Source organism: Panthera leo, chromosome B1, assembly GCF_018350215.1.
Source record: "Panthera leo isolate Ple1 chromosome B1, P.leo_Ple1_pat1.1, whole genome shotgun sequence".
In the NCBI taxonomy this organism is placed as follows: Eukaryota; Metazoa; Chordata; class Mammalia; order Carnivora; family Felidae; genus Panthera; species Panthera leo.
This window is the reverse complement of record NC_056682.1, coordinates 88,082,109-88,108,945: the sequence shown is the minus strand read 5'-3', so window position 1 is coordinate 88,108,945 and position 26,837 is coordinate 88,082,109.

Sequence of the window (26,837 nt, the reverse complement as noted above, 5' to 3'; positions counted from 1 at the left end):
CAGAACTGCGGAGGCCCTTGCCCCTGCCTCTGCGAGGCCTTTCTCAGAATGCTCACCCACAGTCTTCTCCACTGTTGTTATTAGCACAAAGCATGACAACCAGCAGTTTTCCAAGAATGCGGTGCCAGTTTTACCTTCTTGCAACTTCCTCGAATTGCTTACCTTGGGGAAAGGAGAGCCGCCCTAGTTTCCAGAAGAATGGGGTTGCGTCTTTGTATTAGCATTACAGGAATCAGGAAGCTTTTTTGCTTTCGCTCATGCACACAGTCTCTCTAAGACTGACAAAAGTCTTTTTTTTTCCCCTCCATTTTATTCTGTAAAGTTTCCATGACTTTGTATAAGACAATTTGTAGCCTTTGGCATCTTAGCATTTTTACAGTCAAGAAAGGCAGAGCTGCGCACTTCGGGCAAGACAATAGGATTCCAAGCACAGCACGCATGCAATTATAATAATGTCAAAGGACCAAACACCTCTAACTTTTAACTCTTCGTGTGTGGAGTGATGATTCCAAGTGGTTGTATTACTTGATTTTTTTTTTTTTTTAGTCTCTCTTTTAAAAGTTCAGTGTTGAAGTTTGATCCTCAGGGGAGACAAAGAAGGACTTTGTGCATTTGAAAGCAGGATGGCATTAAATTTCTTACTTCCTTTTCATTGTTTGGTTTAGCAGGCGGACACTCAGAGCTGACCCTGAGGTGCTTTGGGAGTTTTAGGGAGGTTAACTATTGGGTTTCATCTCTAGCTTCGTGTGAAGCATCTGCAAATAATCAAGATACCGAACGAAGCCCAGAGTGGGAGCAGGCTTCGACGTTTGATTTAACTAAACCTTCCTGTGAGCCACATTTCTTTGTTTACATACATTCCTGCTCTGAAGGCCAACTTCCTGTCATAAAGCTGCATACCACATTCGAGTATTTAGAAAACAGTGTGGCTCAAGCCATTATAACTCTGGAAACGGACTTCAAGTAATTATTATTTTCAAAGAATATGTAATGAAACGCAGCACGTCACCTTAACCGGCATGATTGAAATCCTTCACATTTAATCACATACATTTACACCCTTACACATAGAAAGAGAAATTAGTGCTACTTTTGGTGCAGAAATATCTGTTGGTATAGACCTTGTTTGGAGGCACCAAGGTGACGTAAGACAAAGACTGGAAAGATACTTATTTTTCGAAAGTAGTAAATTGCGGAGAGAAGACACAGCGTGACCAATACCATATGGTATAAATTTGAGCAGCACAAATTTTTTGCATTCAGGTGTCATGGTGCCTTTGGCTCTTTCGGTATATCATCCTTTATGAGTTATTTTCTACTCTTTAGATCTAGATCTACTTTCTTTTTCAAAATATTACCTAATATATCCTTCCTACCCTCTCTTGATATTTCATCCTTTCTTCTGACCAATGAATCTCTTAGTTTGCTTTCCCTGGTGACACCGGTTTCTTAGCATATACTCAGAATACATAGTCGCGCCCTTTCTTTCCTAGCCTACTCTTCTCCGAGATATAAATCATAAAGTTCAGTTTCAAGTCTATGCTAAATCTAATTAAGATCTAATTAGAACAGGCCGCTACCACCCAGAAATCGTTCTTTCCATGGTTACCAAAACCTCCTTATTATTAAACCAAAAAGCAATGGGCAGCTTTAATTGTATACTTATTATACTTCATCTAGAATTTGGTTCTCTTCACAGCACCCTCCTTGAAACCTCATTCTCCCTTGGTTTCTGTGACGCTATTGCTTCTGGGTTAATCACCATGATTAGCTCCTTTTCTTCCTGCATAGTTCAAGTCTTGGGGTCTTTTTAGGGTGCCACTTTAGATGTAGATTTTTCTGATCTACGCACATTGTCTACCCCTCTTCTGTAGCATGAGTTGCACAATAGATGCTGATGTTCCCCAAATCTACATAGCTAGCCTGTGGTTCTCCTTACTTATTGCATCCTTTTAGCAATCAGTTCCCTTCACTCCTACCTACAAATGCCACTTGAATGTACAATTTATCTCTATCTCCAAGCTTAGAAAGAGTATAATATAGAGTAGCTAGGAGTGAGTCTTCCTGCTAGCTGTATATCTATGAGTAAGCTATTTAATCTCTCCAAACCTCAGATTCCGTGTCCGTAAAATGAAGATAAAAAACAGTAACTCACATGGTCTGTTGTTGTTGTTGTTGTTGTTGTTATCATTATTATAGTTTAATTCATCATCTTCTTTAAAAATCTTATTAGTTGTCACCATGTAACAGGTCTTTGGTTCCATTTTGGCTGTCTTAAAATTAATCTTCTACCAAACAGATTGATCTTTCTGAAGGGTTAGTGTATCTTTTCAGTGCATACAGTTCTGGAATGGTTTCCCTTAATTCTCACAATATAACTCCGATGAACCACACTACATGCTATGATTCCCACCAGGCTTTTGAACCCAATCTATTGGCACAGAGGAGAATGGAAGACCCCAGGTGACTTCTCTGACTTTGGCAAAACAAAAACAAAAACAAAAACAAAAACAAAAACTCATGTATTTCTTAAGTTACATTCTAAACAAATAGGCAAGTTTAAAATGAGATTTAAGAATTTTTGTGGGTACAACCAAGTCATATATTGAGATGGAAAAACTAAAATACAAATATTATACAACTTCTCTGTGTGGCCACCTATCATTTATATTCTTTATTTGTCTGACCTTCTTTACATTTTGTTCCTAGTGTTTCATTTTACTCTGTCATGCTTCACTGTACTGAAAGCAATAACCATGGACATGAAATAAATTGATTGTGTTCAAGAGAAATAGCATAGATGGTGGAAGTAATTAAGTATAGAGGTAAATCTTCCTACAAAACCAAAATTGACTTTTTTTTTCTGTAGTCCTGAAATTTTTGTTATTCCACTTTGAAAACTATATTTACTTAAGCAAAAAAAAAAAAAAAAAAAAAAAAAAAAAAAAGAATATCCCAGTATGCATTATATTGATGTCAGTTCAGAAATTGGGCAACGTAGATAATCATGAATTAGTGTCCTGGGAACCATTGGAATGGTAGGGAAAAAATAATCAAATCAATTAAAATCGCTTTTTGAAACATTGCAATATACATGTATACCACACTAGATTGTTTCTGAGTATTTTAAAAGATGTAGAAATAATATTTTTGCTGCTTATTACTTAATGTTTTTTACTTAAAGTAACATGATTAAACTTCAAAATAGCTTTGTATATTTTCATCACTTTATATGTGACCCATAGTACCTCAAAAAGACATAGTGACAATACAAACGGATCACATAATTGGAAGAGTTAAACACACCTATACCAATTTCTGTATTATTATCTTTTTTTAACATCGTTGATTTCCTTCTTATTAGTGGACTTGACAGGAAATGCTTGGGGCAGTTTTATCAAATAAAATAGTATAATCGTTAAAGTATAATTCTAGAATTCCCTGTTCAATTTTTCAAATTAATTATAACAGTTTGTTTAGTATCAGTATTTTTTGATATTGAAAAATACATAAACCACCTTCTCAGTAAATGATAATTTCTGATGTGATGGTTAGCATTACACATTTATTTTCTAGGACCGATATGAATTGATTCTGGGCACATTTCTATAATAAATTCTATATGTCTATATGTTATTTCTATATTTCTATATTTTGAGTTTCTGGAAATAACTATTTAATTTAAAGCTTCTCAAATCATTGAAACAGCTGTATATATTTTTTCAATAGATACCATTTAATGGAATTAGTAAAACATAAAGTTGTATCTTTGTGGGGGTCTACTTCTTGAGGGCCTTTTCTTTCCTTTTCTTTCTATTTATGTATTTTTATTCAAGCATAGTTAACATACACTGTTATATTAATTTCAGGTGTACAATACAATGAGTCAACAGTTCTATACATGACTCAGTGCTCATCACCGGAAGTGTACTCTTAATCCCCCCTTCACTTAGTTCGCCCCTTTCCCCTCTCTCCCCCTCCACTCCCCCGCAACTACCAGTTTAAGAACATTTTAGCAAATAATATTTCATCTACTACATCGCAATACTCAGAGACACATGAAATTCCAAATATTCACCAAATATAAAACCGAACAGAAACTTTTTCTTTGTTTACAAGTGTTATTTAAGCACCAACCCTGTGTCTGCTCGCATTTGAGGATATTGATTGGGTTGTAATGGCAGGGTATCAGGAGCACCAGACTTCAAGCAGTTAGCCATGAATGGTGCTGCCTCATCAGCTCCTTAGAACTGAGGCAGGGTACCGTCAGCAGAACTGCTCCAGTTTACTTTGTGGAAGGCAGATAAGTGGTCCCTCAGGTAAGGAAGACTTAGACAATAAAGCTTTACAGATTGCAAGCAACACCTTAATTGTGTTTGGATGTGAACAGGAAGTCAATGTAGTTCTCGCTGTAAAATGAAGTTTAGATTACCAAGTAAGCCGTGCTTTATTCTGTACCCTTAGAAAATACAGAATAGATGCCAAAGCGATGTTACTATTTGATCACCTTTAATATTTCAAAATCCTTAATTTGAAACGATCAAGATGCAAATGGAATATATAATCTTCCTGAGTGTTTGTAGTATTTGTATGCTATGACTGAGTTTGTGCTTATCCACGTTTAATGAAATATATTGCACCTACAGAGAATGGCTACATGTCAAAATATTCGATTTCACTACCATCTAGGAACTTCTTTTGCTATATTTCCCACTATTTCATACTATGGTACTATATATAGATCTTGTTTTGTTTTGTTTTATTTAAACATCTTCCTTATCAATTAGATTGTAAGCTCTTTGAAGTCAGGGTTTATACCTGCCTAGGTTTACAAAATAATGAGCCAGAGTTTGGTCTCTAGAACTGGAGAGACCTAATAACTAAAAGTTGGATAAATTCATGCTGTTTTAATATTATTTTCAAAAGTGTGGGAAAGAAGGTCGTGCTGTTTGATTAAATCCCAGGGCATAGAGTGTGGTGACGAAATATACCAAATGTATGTTTACTTTTAACATATAAATAATATTAAGCTAAGAATTTCTTTATAAAAACTTTTATACTCTTATTATGGAAAATAACAAAAACCAAAGCTGTTTGTACCACATAAAATGATAGGAAAAGGTACAGCATTTTAAAATATATATATATATATATATATATATATATATATATATATATATATATATATTATTTAGAATTTCAAACATGAGCAATATTTTAAAGATTCCATGATGATATTCTTAATAAACAGGAAAAAAAGTATGATGCAGACATGGTAGGGTTATATTCTTTGTATAAAATAATACAATGGCTAAAACATCATTCTTTGAGATTTTCATAGTTTTGTTTGTCTAGTCCCTATTGGAGTAAAGAGCATGGGTTTGTAAAATGACTGGCCGGGGAAAGGGACAAAATTTGTGTCCTTGGAGTATAGAAAAATTAACAGGGCTCCACAGGCATTAAACTCATGGCTCAAGGCTTATCCCACAGGAACAAAGCAGCAAGGACTTGGGGTCTGTTTCTGTTCTCACACAACATCCTTTATTACTCATCATTGCACTCTGTTTTTTCATAGCTTTGCAGCTTAGAAATTCCACAACTTTCTGGTTGTACAACTAACATAAACTCCAAATCACAACCAACTTCTTAATATAAGCATATGTTCAAGACCATTTCCTAATATAGAAAGATATGCTTTCTGTTTCAATTATACTCTGCAACATTTGATTATTTTTTTTCTCTTTGGCCCACCCTGGAACTTCATTTTACTGTGGAAAGCTCTTAAATATTTACATAGGACCATAAATAAGAATTACTTCTCTCTTCTTTTATAAATCTATTGCAACAAATCCTGTTGCCTCTCCTGCCATTCCTTTTAGTTTTTCTTCTTTGACTGCATCCAAAATTTTGGACTTTGAAGTGCTCTTTTTTTCCTCACATACATAGCACTTAAAGCTTGCAAGTGTTTTATTAAAGATCAATTCACTTAACTCATCCACATACTTCTTTGTTAGCATTTGGTATCTCAAACAATACTTATAGGTAGCATTTGCTACAAAATTTCCTATAACTATCTGTTGAAAAAATAATCATAAAAGTTAAATTTACTTTCTGAAAAAAATACATCTATATAAATATACATACACATATGTATATGTGAGATATATATTTATAAAATCTATCTATCTATGGAGAGAGAGAGAAAGAGAGAATGAGAATACTATGGAAAACTGTGTCACTCAAAATCACCCTAGACGATGTGGTGTGAAAGGCACACATGTGACAGTTTCAGGACTTTACTCTTCAGGATGTTGAGGAAAAGTCTTTGTGCTTGATGAAATTGGGGAAAGTCCACCTTGAGTTTGGGGTGAGCTTACTGCTCTCCATCTTCCCTGGGTCTACAATTGAAGTTTTCCAATTTTCTGAGAAGTCACTTCACATCCCAGAACAAAACACTCTAATCTTGTCGTGCCAGAAGTCCCACACTCCTTCCATTTCTTCCTAACACTTACTCAATATAAGTAAATTCTGGCAATTTAATCAGTTTTCATGCTGAATATGTCATATTTATTTTTTAATGTTGCTTTTTGTTTGTTTTATTTGTTTGTTTGTTTGTTTTGAGAGAGAGCACAAACAGGGGAGGGGCAGAGAGAGAGGGACAGTGGATCTGAAGCAGGCTCTGTGCTGACAGCAGAGAACCCCATGCGGGGCTTGAACTTACAAACCGTGAGATCATGACCTGAGCCGAAGTCAGATGCTCAACCTACTGAACCACCCAAGTGTCCCTGTTTGTGTCATTATTTCTTAATCAACATCAACAAAGAATAGCTTTACTCTTGGGAAAATTGAAACAATGAGATCTATCTTTCTGTCCCAAGTTGGCATTGGCTGGAGATGGCATAATTTAACCTGAACTACCTTTAACCTTAAGAGAAAAAATTTTAGATTTTGTCCTCAGTGACAGAAGTTTTCTCAATGTGAGTACACAGTACTTCCTCTCTATAGAAAATAAAATATTTTCATCTAAAAAGAAAACTTTCTTTTGAAAGGATATGTTATAGAAGTTAAGCAAATATCCCTTTTGCAAGGATCTTGATGTCTTCAGTATGTTAATATGCAGCATCAGTCTACTAAATATATTGAGCTCTATGAGAAGTTCAAGCTTACCTCTAAGCCCCAGTGCCCTGAGTCAGTTAAAGATAGCTGTCTCTACCCTGAATGGGTGCCACACTGACTCAACCACATTATCTAGGAGTAAAATTTTCAAAGGAAGTGAAGCAGTACATATGAGCATAATCTCTATCCTCTCTCCCTCCTAGAGTCTGTAAAGATTCCTCCAAATTGTTTACCAACCCTGACTGTGAGGAATTAACACAAAGAACTATTTTCCCAATCCAAAAAGTTTTAACACAGGCGGCTCTAAGAACCGGAACCAGAAAATGGCTTTCTCTTACCCTTTGTCTCTGTGAATAGGCAGAAGAGTGTGATTAACTCTATTACTTGGTTCTAGACTTTATGTGGCCAATCGAGCTCACTCAAGTTTTTCATTAGGAGTTCAGAAAACAACCTGGTTAAGAAAAATTTGTTATTTTTTTTTTCCTGCCTACAAATATAAAAAGACTCTGTGAGTAAAATTGTTGTGACTGAGGGCAGAATTGTAGTATTGTGGGTACTACTAGCCAAAATCACCTTAATATTACTTGAAATCATACCTTGAATGTATCCTTTCTTTAATATTCTTTAAAATGTAACATTTATAAATTTGCTTCATCATATAGTTTTTTTGTTGTTTGGTTGGTTGGTTGGTTGGTTGGGTTTTTTTTGAACCTATGGAATATCTAATTTGGTCGTGTTCAAATGTTGGCTTCACAACTTACTACCTAGGTAGTCTTCATTTATTTTCTTAATCTCTTTGAACCTCAGTTTCCTACAATAAATGGAATTATTAATACTTACCTCAGAGTGCTATTTCAAGTAATGACTGAAATGATATATGTAAAGTCATTAAGATAATACATAGCATGTTGCAAGCATAGATAGATTGTAATCACTATGGATTTGTGTCCTTCTAATTCCCTCCCCATGCAGCACCAGATCAAACCATATCATCCCTCTGCTTAATATCACCCACTGGGTTGCAATCACCTTTAGAATAGATTCCAAACTTCCTGAAAGCCACATAATGATGTCACGCCCTTCTTACCTAACTGCCCCTATTTTGTGCCTCTTTTCACTTTCTGTACCTCTCTGGTTTCATCAGCCTTTAATCTATTCCTTTAACACACCAAGCTTGTTCTACTTATTTGTACTTGCTATGCTTATTTCCTAGAATTCTTATCCCTAAAATTTTTATTTGGTTGAATCCTTCCTGTCACTCAGATCTCAGTCCAAATATCACCTTTCCTGAACATATAAAATATACTTTTCTTTTTTCTTTTCTTTTCTTTTCTTTTCTTTTCTTTTCTTTTCTTTTCTTTTACTTTACTTTATTTTATTTTATTTTATTTTATTTTATTTTATTTTATTTTATTTTATTGATATTCATCCCGGTTGAAATCCTATCACATTTTACTTGTTTTTGCCTATCTTTACCATTGGAATGGTGTAGGGGGTAGGGACCTTCTCTGTTGCATTCAACATTATAGTCAAAATATTTAGAAGAGTGTTTTAAACAAGGTAAATGCTTAATAAATGTTTTGCTTGATAACATAAATAGAAGAATGGGCTGTGTCCAGTGTAGGTGATTCTGCTGGGAGTTTGGACAGGACAAGAAGTTGTGGATATTCTGGTATCTGGAGCCAGAGGGAGGTACCTACTGGATAGCTAACAGTGAGATATTTAGTCAGGAAACTTAGCCCGTCATTCCAATCATTCTTACCTTTCGTAACCCACATTCTGGTTCATAAAAAGAAGAGAACCCCTCTGGGATACTATACACTTGATGCACCAATATGTATTCATGACTGGCAGCGTCAGAAGATCATAAAACCACCATCATCCTTGCGGACTATCATCCTATATTTGCTCAGAGCTGGAAACTCCCATCAGAGGGACGCTTTGGGGACTTAATCAAAGATATATATGGAAGAATGATCCCAAGAGTTTCTGCATGTAGGACAGATTTAGATATCAAAAATACCACAGGGTAAGTAGCTCTCAGCTCTTGGTTTCTAGTACTATTCATCAATAGTATTAGAAGGAACTAGGGCTACTTGGAAAACTGACTGACTCTAGGGGTAGGACAGAGAATACACAAAATGGCCTGGAGCATCTCAGTGCCCCAAAAGTAAAAAGTGCTCAACTGACCAAAAAAAACAAAAACAAAAACAAAAACAAAACAAAAAAACAAAAACAAAAACAAAAAAACATAAACCCCTCACCTCACAATGCTGAGGATATGTCAAAGGCACACAAGTGTCAAATGAAAAAAGTTCTCAATAGCCAGAGAACAATTTAAGCAAAAAAACAAATAAAGTAGTAGTGGATTATAGCCCAAAGTATAAAATAAATATCCACAAATCTATACTACTATAAAGAAATAATTGAATAAATAAATGAAGGGAAAGCGACCCATCTCCCTTGAAGGAGAATTCCAAATAATTTATGTAGATAGCCTGCTCTCAAGGAGGTAAAACCTTAACCACCAGCTCTTAAGTGTGGGATGTTCATAGTGACTTCTTTCTAATGACCACAGTTTGGAAATGAGAAGAAAAGAATAACTTTTCCATGAAGAAAACTGGCAAACACTACTTCAGTCAGTGATGAAGATTAACATCAACAGTGATAAATGATATTATAGCATGGTTCTAACTATGGTGTGATGAAACAGCATTTTGCCTATGTGGTCTTTCACCACAAAACCTATAATCCCGGTCTCATCATGAGAAAAAAAAATCACACAAATCCCAATTGATTGAACATTTTGCAAGATATCTGACTAATGCATCCCAAAATGTCAAGGTTATAAAAAAACAAGAAAAGTCTGAGAAACCATCTCAGTCAAGTGGAGCATAGGGAGACTGTGACTATAGTGGTGTTCTAGATGAAGGTCTTGGAACACCACAGGGATACTAGGCAAAAACTAAATAAATGTAAATAAAGAATGGACTTCAGCTAATAGTTTATAAATTTTGGTTTATTAGTTTTTATTTATATACCATACTAATGTCAATTGTTAACAACAAAAGAAGCTGGGTGTTCAGCATATGAGAACTGTCTGTGTTACTTTTGAAACTTTTCTGTACATCTAAAATTTACAGAATTTACAGATTCTGTAAATCTAACATTTACAGAATCTGTAAATCTAAAGCAAAAAGTCAATTTTAAAAAATGCAGAATAATCATCCATGTTTGAGTGTACAGAAACAAGTGAAAGTGATATATAATATACTTAAAAATATTTCATATTCTACACTTGTTAATAAATCAACTTGTTTACAGATCACATGTAGAAAAATGTTTGAGGGATGCCTGGGTGGCTCAGTTGGTTAAGCCTTCGACTTCGGCTCAGGTCATGATCTCACAGTTTGTGAGTTCGAGACCCGCGTCGGGCTCTGTGCTGATAGCTCAGAGCCTGGAGCCTGCTTTGGATTCTCTCTCTCTCTTTCTCTCAAAAATAAATGAAAACTAAAAAATTAGAAAAATATTTGATGCACAAATGAATGAATTAATGAAGGAAGCAGTATTTTTATTTTTGCCTATTTTATTACAAAAATTAATCTTTAGATGTTTTATGATTTTGAGAGGAAAATAAACAAATGAAAAAGGAGTCAAACTTATGTTTATATCAAGCAGAGGAACAAATCTTTAGGTAATAATTTCACTTTAACTAAATTTAAAACAAAATAATAGTAGCATACTTCTATGTGATCATTTCCATCATATAAATAAAAAGCTTTTAAAGACATTATCTCATTCATTCCAACATGATTGTGTAGATGATGTTAAAAAAAAATCAAGCACATCTTTTTTTATATAAAGATAGTTCTTTATAAATTCAGACTGTGACAAACATTGTTTAATTTAGTCATTTCTAAGCCTGAATCTACCAACTTCCTTTGGGATGCACAACTATTTTTAGTCTAGGGCAGATATTTATATAAAATTCCCCAAGGAAACCATCTACTCTTATCTCTGTTCTGAGAATCCTACTAAAAAAAAAAAAAGAAGAGGAGGAAAAAGAAAGTTTGTGGAAACAAGACTAAAAAGCAGGAACTTATTTCATATAAAGTTTACTATATAAAGACACTTTTTTCAAGATTGACAAAACTTCAAAAAATTATAATGGTATATTTTTAAGATACAGTGAAATTTATATTCTCCTACATCACTGGTGATAATGTTGATTGATTTCTTTTTGGAAAACAACTAGAAAATTTCTAGTTGGAAATTGCTTTACTTGGAGCAAGTAATCTTCCACCTTAAAATGTGTCATAAACAAAGAATACAAAATATTACAAGAGAGAAGAAAACTGAATTCTTGAAAATTAGATTAGTATAGTCTACATTTTAAAATTAAAAGAAAAAAAAAACACAACTAAAAATGTACCAGAATAAGGAACTGGATAAGAAAATAATATTATATTATTGAATTTATGTGGTCATTAACATACTTGCAAAGAATATAAAACAATTTAATACCTTAATAAAAAGCCAGTCCAAAAGAATGGATACTCTCAAAAACATTAGCTTAATACTGATTATTATAAAGCTTACATATTAATTTTTGACAACTGTTTTTCAAAGTTGAACTGATCTCCATCTTATATAAAGCCAATTGTTAGTTTCATTTATGGATGTCATATTGTAACTAATTCAATTTGATATGAGTATGAAAGGACATGTTGCCCAAGTTGCCTATTCTTGAAAGCATCAATAAGACATTTCTGGGGTTGTAATAGTTAGCTAGTTACATGACATTAAAATTTTTTCAGGTCCAGAACATCAGTCATGCACCGCTGAATAAAATTTGAAGAACTCAAGCAATTCATAGGCCAAATTGGACCAAAAAAAAAAAAAAAAAAAAAAAGTGTTGAAAAAGAAACCCTGGCTTTGCTTTATTAGGCATTCTGTGAAAGAGACCAGATTAAGCTTCCCTATTTTCCATGAAGGCTTACAAACTCACCTTCTACCCATCTGGTTCCTAAAACATATGCTCTATCATTTAAACCAGCAATATGAGTAGTGTACTAGGCAGGATTTTCGTCCCTGTGACCTTCATCTCCCGATGTTATATCTGTGAATCTGTTGTCCTACGTGCCAAAAGAGGACATTTCCTATGGAAAGAACTAAATTTGCTGATCAGTTGACTTTAATTTAAAATTATCCTAGGCTATCTGTTGAGTTCAATGTAATCATATATGTCTTTATAAGCGAAAGAGGGTTACATAAACATTTATCCTTACAACCATAATTTGAAGGGGATTATACTGTATGCTAGTTATCTTCTATTTTCTCCTCCAGACTCACTTCCCACACTTTACCACACTGAGGGTGGTGGTCGGGGGTGGGGTGGAAGGTGAAAGAAGAAAGCAGAAGAGCCGATGAGAGAGAAGAAGAATAGAAGCATGAGAAGGACTTACCCACTATTGAAGTCTTTGAAGACCAAGAAGGTCATGAGCCAAGGAATGTGTGGCAGCTTCTAGAAACAGAGAACAAGACACACTGACTTGCAGTCCTACAGCCCTAAGGAACCAGATCTTGCCAACAACCTGCAGAAGGTAGGAAATGGATTCTCATCTACAGTCTCCAAAAGGAACACAATCCTGCTGATACCTAGATTTTGGCTTGGGAGACTAAGTAGAGGAATTAGCCAAGTCCATGTGACTTCTGAGAGTGAAACATCCATGCCTACAGAAACCCATGTCCCACAGAAACCATGAGATAATAAATCTGGCTTGTTTTAAGCCACTAAATTTGTGGTAATTTGTTGTAGCAGCAATTTAAAACTAATTTACTAGTAGAATTATGGCCTTCGTCAGTGAGAAGTAGTGTCTCAAGACAACTATTTTCAAAGGCCAAGCAGACAAACAGGCTATTTATTAATGAGTTAAAAAGATAAAAGACACACATTCTCTCCTAGAAGTTTAGAACTGAATTGGATTAAGTCTGACAAAATTACAGTTGGTTCTGTTTATATTCATCATCTTTCTCTTAGTTGGATTTTAACACCACCTTTTTTTTAATGCCTTTATAATCTTATTTTGGAAGAATTTGCCATGTGAATACTATTGCATTCACTTTTAAAATTTTGAAAAATTCACTCTGTGCCTCTCTACATTAAGTTTCCACTTAATCAGTCATTAATAATGATTCATCATTAGTTGATGAATCACTATGTGATAGGGAAAAAACCCTCTTTTTTTTGAAAACTAATATTCTCTTCTATATATTGAAAATGTCAATAATTACTGCTGATTCTCTGCTTTTGTTTCTCCTTCTTTCTTTCTGTCCTTCCTTCCTTCCTCCCTTCTTTCCTTCTTTCTTTCCTTCCTTCTTCTTTCTTTCCTTCCCTGACAGAAGTCTAGGAGCTAATTAGACGTCCCAATATACATTTGCATGGTGTTTATGGTCATAAACAAGACCAAATATATCTATGGCCAGTATATTATTTTCCCCCTTTATTATTATTTATATTCAAATATCTCATGTTCTGGGTTTTAATTTTCTTAATTTAAACTTATTGTATGACTTTAGTTTTGTAAGGCCTTTTGAGTTCTTGACAGCTTAAGGTGGAAATATATAGTTTATGACAACTTATCTGTGTATATTTTATTTCTGAGATTTCTAAGAACTTATCCATATATATTTTTTGTATCAATGGTGAAGAAGAGCATCTGAGTTTTGGGGTTTTGGTTTCCCTGTTCTAGCCATTTTTTTTTTTCTCCTTGAACTTGTAGGTGAAGTATGTCCAAAGTGAATTTCTCTGGCAGGGACAATTTAATGTAGCTACCCGTGTCTGAGATCTGAGAACTGTCTCAAAAGAAGATAGAAACATAACTAGTAACACGGTACTTAGAAAAAAACTTATCTATTAATATTGGTCACAGGATATTTGGCCATTGCTCTCTGTTTTGGGTTGAATTGTGTTTTTCTCCCCGCCCTCATACCTGCAAAAGGAAATATATGTCCAAATACTTACCCCCAGTATCTGTGAATGGGTATCTTATTTCCCAATAAGGTCTTTGCAAATTTAAGTTGAAGATCTCAGGATGACGCACTCTGGATTGAGGACGGATCCTAAATCCAATGACTGGTACCCTTGTAAGAAAAAGGACACAGTGACACACACACACAGTAACACAAAGATAAGAAGTACATGTGAAGATGGAGGTAGAAATTGAAGTTATGTTTCCATCAGCCAAGAAATGTTTGGGATGATAAGAAGCTGGAAAAGGTTATACTGTCTGTATTGTCTCCCTCATATCCATTTCTCCACTAGTATCTGGACAAAAGAGAAAAAGCAGCAGCGGGTACAGAAAGAGGTTGAAGGAGAACTAAAAGGAGGAGGAGTAAGGGGAGAAAGAGGAAGAAAAGGAAACAGCCATATATAAAAGAGAGAATGCAAAGGTGCTCGTAGATAGTTTTAAGCCATTGCTTAATTAGTGAGTCAAGATTTTGGACTTTGGCTCCTGAGCTCAGGTGATGGGAATTACCCCTTCACCATTTATAAAATTAAAGTATTCTAAAGGACAGATGTTGAACAGATTGCGTTTGTACTTTACCATCTCAGTATCGCTTCACTAGAATGAACAGAAAAGACCACTCTCTTCAAATTAACAGGTGTGGAATTGTACCTGTGATACACCTGTCTTTCTTTGAGTTTAAAAGACTGAATCATAGATTTGTAATGGAGGAAAACTCTAGAATCAAGTATCTAGTGTCTAGTATCACATCATTTGCTATCCCTGAAACCAGCCAAAATGCCATTAATTCTGCATCTAGACTCTACTAGAAGCAGAGTTATCTTGTCCCTTTTCTTTTCATTAGAATTAGCTTTATTATTAAGATACATCTAGACCTTCAGGGCAATAGCTAAGACAGACTCTCCATCCCCAGCCCTGAAAATCCTGGGTTGAGTTAAAGTATATGTTCACGTATTAAAAAGTAACAATCCATGCTGAATTGGCTCAGGAGCAGGTTAGGAGCAAGTTAGTTCCTGTTAATGAAATTTTTATTCTAAGGGAAAATCCCTTTAAAAGCTCTCCTGGCATAACGTTTTTTTTTTGTTGTTTTTTTGAGTTGGCCTGAGGAAAGAAATTTCCTAGAATGAGAAGTTTTTTTGCACAACGGAAACGTTTAAACATAACTGTTGATTCGACTTGAGAGATCAAAGTTACAAAAAACAACTGTTCTAGTAGTTTAATAACATCACATTCGACTTTCCTATACAGGGGGCTATTAATACTAAATATTAGTCTGAGAGTCTAGTCCAACATTCTCCATCTCCATTCTCAACTCTCCACATTTCCTCTCCGTATACATGATTCTTTCAGGTATGCTGCAAAGTCTCCAACCACTAGCCTGCAGAGAATAGTGGGTTTCCCAACATGGAAAGGAAAATAAGGCTGTGAATACAGTGCAGAATCTATTCAAACACATGCTTTGAGAGGAAGACTAGAAAAATAAGCCTCATGGGCGTTCACTCGAGCACTAAGCTGTCCTTCTTGTTGCTTTGTAAGAAGGCTGACTACCAGTGCTAACTCTGAGAATCTTACAGTAAAGTTTGGCAAGCTAAGTTTCTACCACTGTCCCAACCCAACCAGTCTCAAGCACAGAATTTATTGACCTGATTAATGGTCCAGTTCACTAGTATGCACACAAAACAGACTGTAATCACTTGGGTCAAACTAAGATTTTAATGAAGTTAGATAGATACTATCAACATGCGGTTGCTCTCCGATATGGGAGGGTGGTATGGATGCTTCATATGCTTTCTGAATTTCTACTTCATGCCATTCATTATGGCCCATTTCTAAATCATTTTCAGAAATACACACACACACACACACACATGCACACGCACACAGAAAGAGAGAGAATTTGTCCTCCATGAGTTTTATATGAAACAATAAAGTTTTTTATAGTCATGCTACTTTTCCTGTGCTACTATTGACATTTCACCACTGTATTTCTCTTCCATAAATATTATGCAAGTTATATATTGAAAAATATCCTAATGTATCCTAAGGTATACATCAAACTAAGAATTTTTATTTTTTGTGTATGGAGGGAATGAAGAGAATTCAAGTGCTCACTGGATCAAGATACTTTTAGAGTAGAGACTCTTTTGAATCCTGACAATAAATGAACTTTTCCATGTACTGCCAACTATGTGATCCTTTTCATCTCTTTTTTTTAAATTTTTTTTAACATTTATTTATTTTTGAGACAGAGAGAGAGAGAGAGCATGAACAGGGGAGGGTCAGAGGAAGAGGGAGACATAGAATCTGAAACAGGCTCCAGGCTCTGAGCTGTCAGCACAGAGCCCGACATGGGCCTCAAACCCACAAACTGAGATCATGACCTGAGTCAAACTTAGACACTTAACTAACTGAGCTAGGCAGGTGCCTTCCCCCTTTTCATCTTTAATCACCTTTATTTACATTCCATTATTTACATTTTTTAAAATAAATACATTTGTAATACCATTATAATTTTTTTTAAGTTTATTCATTTTGAGAGAGACAGAAACTGTGTGAGTTGGGAAGGGGCAGAGAGGGAAGCAGAGAATCCCAAGCAGGTTCCACACTGTCAGCATGGAGCCCAGTGCGGGACTCAAACTCACAAAACCTTGAGATCATGACCTGAGCCGAAACCAAGAGTCCGATACTTAACCGGCAAATCCACCCAGGCCCCCCCTGTCCTGCCATAATTATTTCTATAACTGTAAATTTAGAAGATATGCAGGGAACTCATTTCTCCTCTATCAGATGAGAAAAAGGAGGAAGGGACACCTAAGTAACTAGTTGTTCAGTAATAACAGGCTGAAAATTCATCAAAACTAAGTGATGAAGATCCGCACAATATAGGTTGGGCAATTCAGTAATTCTAATGGGGAAATTTTCTCTTACCAAAGGTAGTATTTTTTCTTTCTCAGAATGTAAGTGTAAATAATCTCTGTTTTGTGGTGCAGTACAGAGTTGTTGAGAGGCTGAAGATGTTCTATCCTCGTCCACATGAATGGGGCCTTGCCTTAATGTTCAGGAAGAGGGGCAAGATTCAGGCAATTTCTTTCCCCTTGCCCCCTAGACTTGTAGACACAGCTAAAAGTTGTAGCTCCTCCCCATCTCTTTAGGGTATAAATAATTCTAGTCTCTGCTTCAAATGTATTCCAGAAAGGAAATAGAAAGTTTAAAATAAGAAATGTTTAAGAGAATAGTGATGGTGAGAAAAGAAAAACAGTATCTTTTCTGAGAATCTTGGCTACCCTATTAAGATGCTTATTGATCACATTGAAAGACTTCTAAGCATGAACAGATTTGAAAATAACAATAACAAATGTGCAAGCCACCCCATCTATCAATATTTGACGTCTGTATAATAAACCATTCATTGATATTTGACAGTTATTTATGATTTTCAAGTGAAGCACTGTTGTTTATTTGGATTTTGATTTATAATTTGAAATAATCTTCCCAGGAGAATATTAAATATTGTGCTTGACACATTAGATGAAGTTGAATCATCATCTATTACTGAAATATACCAATATGAAATATTAGGTGCTTTTCTATCAACCTGAAATATTTCTGACAGTGAATTTTAAATAGATCATTAATGTTCACACTTCTGTTTCATGATGAAAGCTTCAGTAGATGATTGAAAGACCTTTTCAGTTTTCAGAGTTGTGTTGAGTCTTACAGATCATAGAATCATAGAGCTGGAGGAATCCTAGTTACTATATAGGTTTAGAACAGCTAAAAGTTGAAAACGATTAAATGATGGTTAATAACCTACAGTACTAAATGTATCTTAGGTAATATCTCCCTTTATTTATGAAAACTAAACAATAATTGAATATATAAGAAATATATGTAAAAAAAAAAAAAAAAAAAAAAAAAAAAAAAACATTGCCAGCCTTGTGAATGGCATTGTGTCTGATACACAATGAATCACAATGAAAGCCAAATGAATTAGCACTCTTGGCATCGAGGAAGTTGAAATATGTTTCATCAGAATGCCAGAACGTGATGCAACTCGATCACGTTGAAACCCTTTGAAACAGAATTCCTGGAACAGTTTAGTACCATTTGAACAACTAATTTTCTATGCTGTCAGTAGTGAAACGTTAGTGAGATGTTCTAATCAAATAGTGGGACTTTGATAAATATTCTTCATCCAGTTTAACAAAGTTTCATGCAAAAAGTAAGCATATTAATACGTTCTATTATGCTGATTGAATCTTTGCAAATGGAAAAAGCTCAAACTATACAATTGGAAATCCATTTGCTTTCCAGTAATTTATTTTCACTTCCTGGCCATCAAATTAATAGTAACTAAAATATGTCTGGAAACAAGGCCTGATTATTACATTTCTCCATTTCCAGACTATGCAAACTAATAAATGAAAATTAACATTAAGGACATGTTAAACAGTATCCATCTACCACTATTTCTATAAAATATAACTGCAGCTACAAGTTTATGCCTCTGAATACCTACTCAAATACTTTATTTCAGATAAGCACATTACGTCAATAATAAATACTTACAAGACAGGGGGATTCTGGGACTTTTAACCTATATAAACATATGTTCTGTTCTTATTCACATTTTTTTGGTAGACATTCTATCTTCAATGAAACATATAATTTCTCCTTTACTTATCCATAATGTCAGTTAGTTAATCAGAAAATTATTTATAACACTTTATTACTGTTTTGTCACTAAGTTAAAGAGTTGATGCACATTCCTAAACTGAACAAATTGCTATATTTTCACTTTAAAAAGATAAGGCATATTCAATTGAGATCCCTATTTGATAATAAGTTTCAATGTTAGTAAATGCCTCCTTAACAACTCTAGCTACATTTCACTGATTATTGCAGAAAATATTAAAATGGACCTTAACCATTACTGGTTCCAATTCAAATTAATTAAGACAACTATACTATTAAAAACCTACTTTGAACTTCAGGTAAAGAATGTGAAAACATGATTTTCAACCTCAGATTGCTGTTAAAAAGGTCAATTCAGCATGTGTATTTGTTATCTTTAGTTCAGTATGATGTATTTAATAGACAACCTATGATTTGATAAAGGTCACTGGAGTCAGAAATGCCGAATCTCATTAGTCTTACACAGCTGATATAAAAGTTACCTATCTGCCTGTATGCTTAATGAAAGGTTGATTGATTTAATCATTAAATGATTATTTTCAGATTGCATGTTTCTTAAAACATGTTTTGTTCCATGAAGTGAAATTAAAAAAAGATTTCTTTGTATATTAATTTAAAGTTAAAGAGATTTCTTTTTTGCCACTTCATGTTTAATTTGAGCTGCTTTATCCATACATTTGACCACACTAGAAGGTTAAAAGTTAGGACAAACAAATGTATGCACAGACCACAAAATTTCTCAAATTTTTATAGGAAATTATGTTTTTTTTAATTCATGTTTTCTTAAACAGAAAGCTGAACATTTGTGCATATGGTCATACCGTAGTGCGATTGTAGGGTAATTGAAACCAGCTGTTACACTTTGTAGTTTCTGGAAGCCTGTGTATTGCCTTCTAGCTACAATGACTTTGTGTAGGCCTTAATAAAAAAAAATAAATAAATAAAAGAATGTGCAAGCTTGAATGACTTTCACATTCTTTTTCAGAAGAGCTTTAATTCACACCAGACAGAAGAGGCATAGCTCTTACATTGCCATTTGTCCATAACACATATGCAGATAAAATAATGATTTTTTTATTGCCATGATTTAGTGATGTGTAAACTTTAACCACTCTTCTTGCTTTATTTAAGTATATCTACTTATTGCAAAGCATTTTACCATGCTATAGTCAAGGATTTTTAAACACACACACACACACACACACACACACACATACACACACATACACACTCCAATGATATCTACATCTTACTCTTCTTATTCTTGTTTAACATATTTTCTGGCATCATACATGATAAAATAAAGTAGCCCACATTAAGCCAGGTAACATTTTTTTGCTTAAGGAAGTCACGGTAGAATTGTAATATTCCAAATTTGTCTCTTTCAAAATATCAGGCTTACATCAGTATTTAATTGTGGTGAGAAAAATATGATTGTTCAAGGGAGGATTTGGGAAAGATGGTAGCAGAATTCTTTTTAATCTCACTGAATAACCACCACCACCTTGGTAGACAGAATAATAATGGCTCTCTCAAACATAATCAAATCCCCAGAATCCGTGAAAATGTTGCCTTTTATGGCAAAAGGGATTTTGTAGATGTGATTAAATTCAGAGTGCTAAAATCGGAGATTATCCCGGATCATCCAGCGGGCCCAATGTAATTACGAAGGAAAGACAGATAGGAGTGTCAGAGTTAGAGATATGAGATATGAAGATGCTTCAGTGCTGGCTTTGAAGATGAAGAAAGGACAGGTGCCAAGGAGTGCAGGCAGCTTCTGGCAGTTGGAGAAAGAAAGGTAATTCTACCCTAGAGCCACCACAGGGAACATAGCCTTGCTGATACCTGCCATTTAGCCCAGGGGAACTGAGTTTGGACTTCTGACCCCCAGAAATTGAAGATAATAAATTTATGCTGTTTGAAGCCATTATGTTTGCTATACTTTGTTACAGCAATAATAGGAAACTAACAAACTTGTATAAAGGAGACAAAAAAAACTACATAGTATAATCAAAATCACATAGGCAACATTTACAACAAAATTAGATGGCAAGATATTCCAATGAGCACCAAAATCTTAGATGAGTGAACAAATTATACATAGTATCGACATCTCAATGAAAGGAAAAGAAGAAAGTGACACGGAAGCATCCCATAGGTCTGAAAACAGGAGAACAGCAACTTAGTAGAAAGCATGCAGGGCTGAAATTAGCATGGAGTAGGTGGGTGGTAAGTGATTAATGGTGAGAAGGGGGGAAGGACCTGCAACAGTTGAGTCCCAATGAGCCTTAAAATTGGACCTATCAGGACTCCTTTCTAAGTAAGGGAGAATTCTATGAGTGAAATCAAAATTGAACAAGGCAGGAATATCAGAAGTGAAGAAAGCAGAGCCAGGAAATCACAGAAAAAAAAAAGGTATATTTTTATATTACTACCAAAAGAGATAGCAGGAGGTAGAAAGAAAAAAAAAAAATAGAATCTCCATGGAGTTAGAAGACTATCCAATTTTAAAAGTCCAGGAAAACAAATTTCACATAAAAATGAATAACAGAAGATTATTATATCAAATTCCACTCAAAATTACAGTAAGAAAAAAGACAATAGTACATTCTCTAAGGACAATGAAAACATACTTTAAAGATGTACTCAAAAAACAGATCATAATGTCCAAAAATCAAATGATGTTATGAGAATGATAATAAAATCTGGCCAACATAAGGACAAGAGGCCCTGCACATAACGCAAAAACAAGAGAACAGGCAATCATTAAAAACATAATTCAAGTAAAATTTCCAGAAATTAAACTTTTCTCAAATAAAAGATTTGAATTTATGTGTTGATGGAGTATGCTGAGTGCAAACAACAAAGCATTCTAATACATTATTGGTCTTTCAGTAAAAGAAAAAAAAATCCTTTGGGTATCAAAAAGCTCCACCATCTTTCATCAGACTTTTTTTAACAGTAATGTTTTAGGCCAGAAGAAAGTAAGAAACACCAAGGAAAGAAATGGTGAGCCAAAATTTTATGCCCAGCAAAACTGACCTTCAAGTGTGAGGGACACACAACTACTAACAGGCGAGATAGAAAATATAGATGCTTATGTACTTCCTCATAAGCTGACTGGACAATGTGCTTCAGATGACCAAAATGGCTGGAGAGGCATCAACATAGGAACTGGTGCCCACCTCTAGACTGAAAAGTAAATGAGGCTTAAGAAGGAGTGAGCATAGTATGCAGTAGTTATATACTCTGATGATGTAGAGATAGTACAACTGTTAAAAAGTGAGGGAAGAATGGGGAGAGTATGTGCAAAAAGTGTCTAATGTTCTCATAATCCTATTAGTGGTAGTATTATTCTTATCATGCTGTCACTGCTGTGGGTAATATGGGGATTAAACAAATAAGCATTTATGTATGTTCTTGAGAACCAGCGTTCTTGATAAGAGAGGGAAGATGCATAGATATCATTAGGAAGAGGTGAAGTGAAGTCTCCTTAATTTTGATTTTGAATTGGAAGTATCACTATGATGTGACAAGGTGTTTAGTCTTTGCATATAAATGCACATGTATGGATATGATACATATATATGTATGGATATTATACATACATGTATGTACCTATGTCCATGCTTGATCCACTAAAAGACCGAAGACCAGTGCCATGACAATAAATATCTCTAGCATCCAGTTCAAATGTCTGAAAATAGTATTTCTCATAAAAATAAAAGTTTCCTTAAAAAATGGCTAATTCCAGGGGCGCCTGGGTGGTTCATTCAGTTAAGCGTCTGACCTTGGCTCAGGTCATGATATCAAGGTTCAGGAGTTCAAGCCCTGCATTGGGCTCTGTGCTAACAGCTCAGAGCTTAGCATTTGTTTAAGATTCTGTGTCTCCCTCTCTCTCTGTCCTTCCCCTGCTCATTCTCTCCCTCTCTCTCTCTCTCAAAAATAAATAAACATTAACAAAAAAAACATTAAAAAGAATGGCTAATTCCAGTTCTGGGGCAGCGTATGTTCAATATAAGCCATGTCTTAACACACAAGATAGCAGAGGCTCACCAGGGCTATGCCAAAAGTACTCCAGAGTCAACTTCAAGAGGCTTAACTGGCTAAAAATTAGACAATCTGAGCTTCAGTGGTGCTAGCTATTACAAGGGACTCAAGCCCATCATATATGTGTTAATCCATGTGTTGATAATTTAGGTTAAAAAAAGAGCTGGCCAACTTTAGAGGATGAAAGAAATTGATTCATGAAGTGAAAGACTCAAATATTTACACTGCTTTTCCCATATGAACTATGCCCCTGGATCACCAAATAAATGATGCTGAGAAGTGTCTCTTTATAATAGCATCCCCAGTAATAAACAAAAAAGAGAGGTGACAGAATACCATCATTTTGCAGCCTTTCATAAATTCATAGATCTAAGTATTAGCATCCATGGGTACTAACATCATAAAAAGAGAAACAGCCAGAAAGCATATGCTTTCTATAAATTTTGCCAAATATCATGTATAATCATGTCAAAGGGATCCAAGTTTCTGGATCCAACAGTTGCTTTATAGAAAGTACAGAGAAAAGGGACCATGTTGAAGTAGACCATGAGCATGCAATCAACAAAATCCAGCTTCTTCAACAGCTAAACTATAAGAAAAATAAATGGTGAAGGTATTACCTATTAACTAAGAGATATTCTTATAATCTTATATATAACCTGAGGAGCATTATTAAATTTAGCTAATAAAAAGTAAACTCCTGCTACATATCTGATTCTGTGCTATATTTTTAAGTTTCTCTTTAATACTCACAATAATCCTGAGTTAAGCATGCTTTTTACCAGTTTAGAGTGAAAATTGTGGTTTATAAAGTTTAAGCATTTGTTCAAAGTGAAAAAGGTCATAGCTTATGATTCTGAGATTCTAATCAATACCAACTGGAATAAAAGCCTACGTTTTGAATTCCATAATATGTTTAGTATTCTATTACACATTATGTAATTATAATGAATTCATTTCTTTAAGAAATCAGAAACATGGTGGATTAAATAGAAATTTAAACAAACTATTACAATATAATCATTAAAAAGTTTTTACACTCAAATATAGCACCTTGTATTTCATAAATGTGTCACAGTTAAGAACTTGAATCACTTTGTGAAAGCAACATAAAACTTTTCAAGTGAGATCATTTGATTCACAGATGAGATGAGAGGTATAAAACTTCAGGAAGAACTAGAAATTTATTAGATAGCTCGGTGTAGGTGGAAGTAAGGGATGTCCAAGCAAAGGCACAGAAGCATGGTATGCTCTCAAAACATGTTCATTTGGAGGGATGAGAACAGAAGATGTTTCAGGAGGGGAGCTGTAGCATATAAGAATGAAGTCATATTACACAGAGCCTTGTAGCTCAGGAAAGATGTTAATAGTTTAAAATCAGAAGATGACCTCATCAAAATTGTAATGTAGTAAATTAACTCAGGATACTCCATGTAGGGAAGGAGTTCCTAACTGGCTACATGAATACTTGGAGGTTCTGCAAACTTGTAAAATTACATGTGAAGTTTTGAATCTTATGTTTGTGCGTCTTTTCTGGGAGAAGGTCTTTCAACTGATTACCAAAGGGATCCATAGAGGATCCTGGTGTTAGAAGAAGTTATGGCTGCCACTTAGCAAGGCAGTAGATTCCTAGGGCTGTTGTAACAAAGTATAGCAAAACGAATTGCTTAAAAGAACAGAAATTTATTCTCCCACATTTCTGGAGGCTAAAAATTTGAAATCAAAGTATCAGCAGGACCATACCGGTTCCGAAAGCCCTAGAGAAAAATCCTTCCTTGCCTTTCCCAGCTTCTGGTGGTCCCAGGCATTTCTTGGCTTGTAAAACATAACTCAGAACTCTGTCTTCATATGACCTTCTGTGTGTTTCTGTGTCTTCTTCTCTCCTTTACAAGAACACCAGTGTGTGAATTTAGGGTTTATCCTAAGTCCAGGAGGAGTTTGTCTTGAGATCCCTTTTTTTAATGTTTATTTATTTTTGAGAGAGAGAGAAAGAGAGAGAAGGAGTGGGGGAGGGCCAGAGAAAGGGGGTCAGAGGATCCAAAGCAGGCTCTGTGCTGACAGCAGTGAGTCCTGTGGCGGGGCTGGAACTCACAAACCATGAGATCCTGATCTGAGCCAAAGTCCAATGCTCAACCGACTGAGCCACCCAGCTGCTCCTTGAGATCCTTAAACTAATAACATCTGCAGACGCTATTTCCAAATTAAGTCATATTCTGAGGGTCCAGGTGGACATGAATTTCGGTCACTATTCAAACCACTACAAGAAACTATTATTTTAGTCCAGGAGAGGTATGATGCTGTAGAGGAGTGGAAAAACAAAAAGGGGAGTGTTTAGAATATGAAATGTTTGTGTATTATGGAGCCTAATGATTAGAGGGAAGAAAGAATTAAAGCTGAATCCCAGATCTCTAGCTTGGTAGATGAGGAAATTCTTATATTAGCTGAGATAAGAAATAAAGGATGTAGGGTTGAGTGTAGATGTGTCTGATGTGTCTGGTTTGTACATATTGATTTAGATATGCTCTCTAGAGAGAGAGGTCTCAGAAACTATGGGAAACAAACCTCCAAATTAGCCGGAGATGAAAGAGAAGCTGTGATAGAAAGACAAAATTGAAGAGGAGGGAATTCAGAAAGTGAAATTCCTACATGCTAAAATCTTTAAAATGAAGCAGCACTGGATAAGTGGTTTCACTAATGATTTCAGGAGAAAATCCAGACTGCAGGGGAATCAAAATTCAATGGGAAAAGAGGAAGGCATGACAGAAAGTGTTGACAGACTTTCCAGGGCATAAGTGGAAAGAGAGAAGAGACAGGCAGAGGAGACCACAGATCAAATAAGGAGTTTGTTTTTTGAGGTAAAAGAAATATGATTATGTTCTACAAGAATCAGTGTAAAGGAAAATGATGAAGTAAACAGGGATGGGGGACATTTGATGGGCAAGTTTTAAGAGAATAGAAAGGAATGGAATCTTAAGTACATGGGGAAGTTTTAGTCACAATTAAACCTCCCCTATGAACAGAGAAGGTGCTGAGTTAATTATACACAAACAAGCTTAGTGACAGAGGCAGGAAATAGAATAAAGTCACCCTCAGTGTGAGGAGAAGTAGATGTTACTTGCTGAAGGTCAGGTTGCTAATAATGGCTTGAGGAGTATGGGGGCACTTTAGAAGTACAAAGCAAAGAACACCAGCAGAACCTGGAGGATTGTTGCTGAGCCTCTTACTTACTACCCCTATGGGAACCTAATCACGAAGAATATCCCAGAAGGGCAAGGTTTCTTACTAGGTTCTAGAGTGATGGGGAAAACTCGTTGAGCTTATTTATCTCTGAGTTGGTAGGTGACATTGCCTTCAGTGCTTGTCTACAAATACCAAAGAAAAGTCAATTTTGTAGTTCATTATTTTCTAAAAAGGCTGTTGGAAATTCATTCAGGATATCGGCTTCCACAGAGCCTATAGATTGTATTTATGTCCTGCTGACATCAGGCAATTTATGAAGCTAAATAGAAAGATCCGTCTTGGAAACAGGGTCATAATATTTCTCTGTAGCTATCACCTAACTAAAGTGAAATGCATTAAAGAACTCATTATAAAGAAACTTATCATACACCAGGACCTGGAAATGAATTCCAAAAACTTGCCAACCACTTTTGAGATTCAAACAATCTCTTAGAGTAGCACTTGGTCTTAAATTTAATCTGTAACAGAAGAAGAAAGTGGAACCTAATTCGTCATAGCACTTTTCAGAGCAAACCACTTGATCAAAGACTGGTTGGTGATTAAGAGACCAGGCATGGGAGCCAGAAGCCTAAGTTTGACTTTGCCCTTTATTATTTCTATGACCTTATGAGAGTTACCTAACCTTTCTGTGCCTCAGTTATGCCATATGTAAACTGCAGATAAGAACAGAAGCTACCTCATGTCTTGTTATGAAAATTAGATGCATTG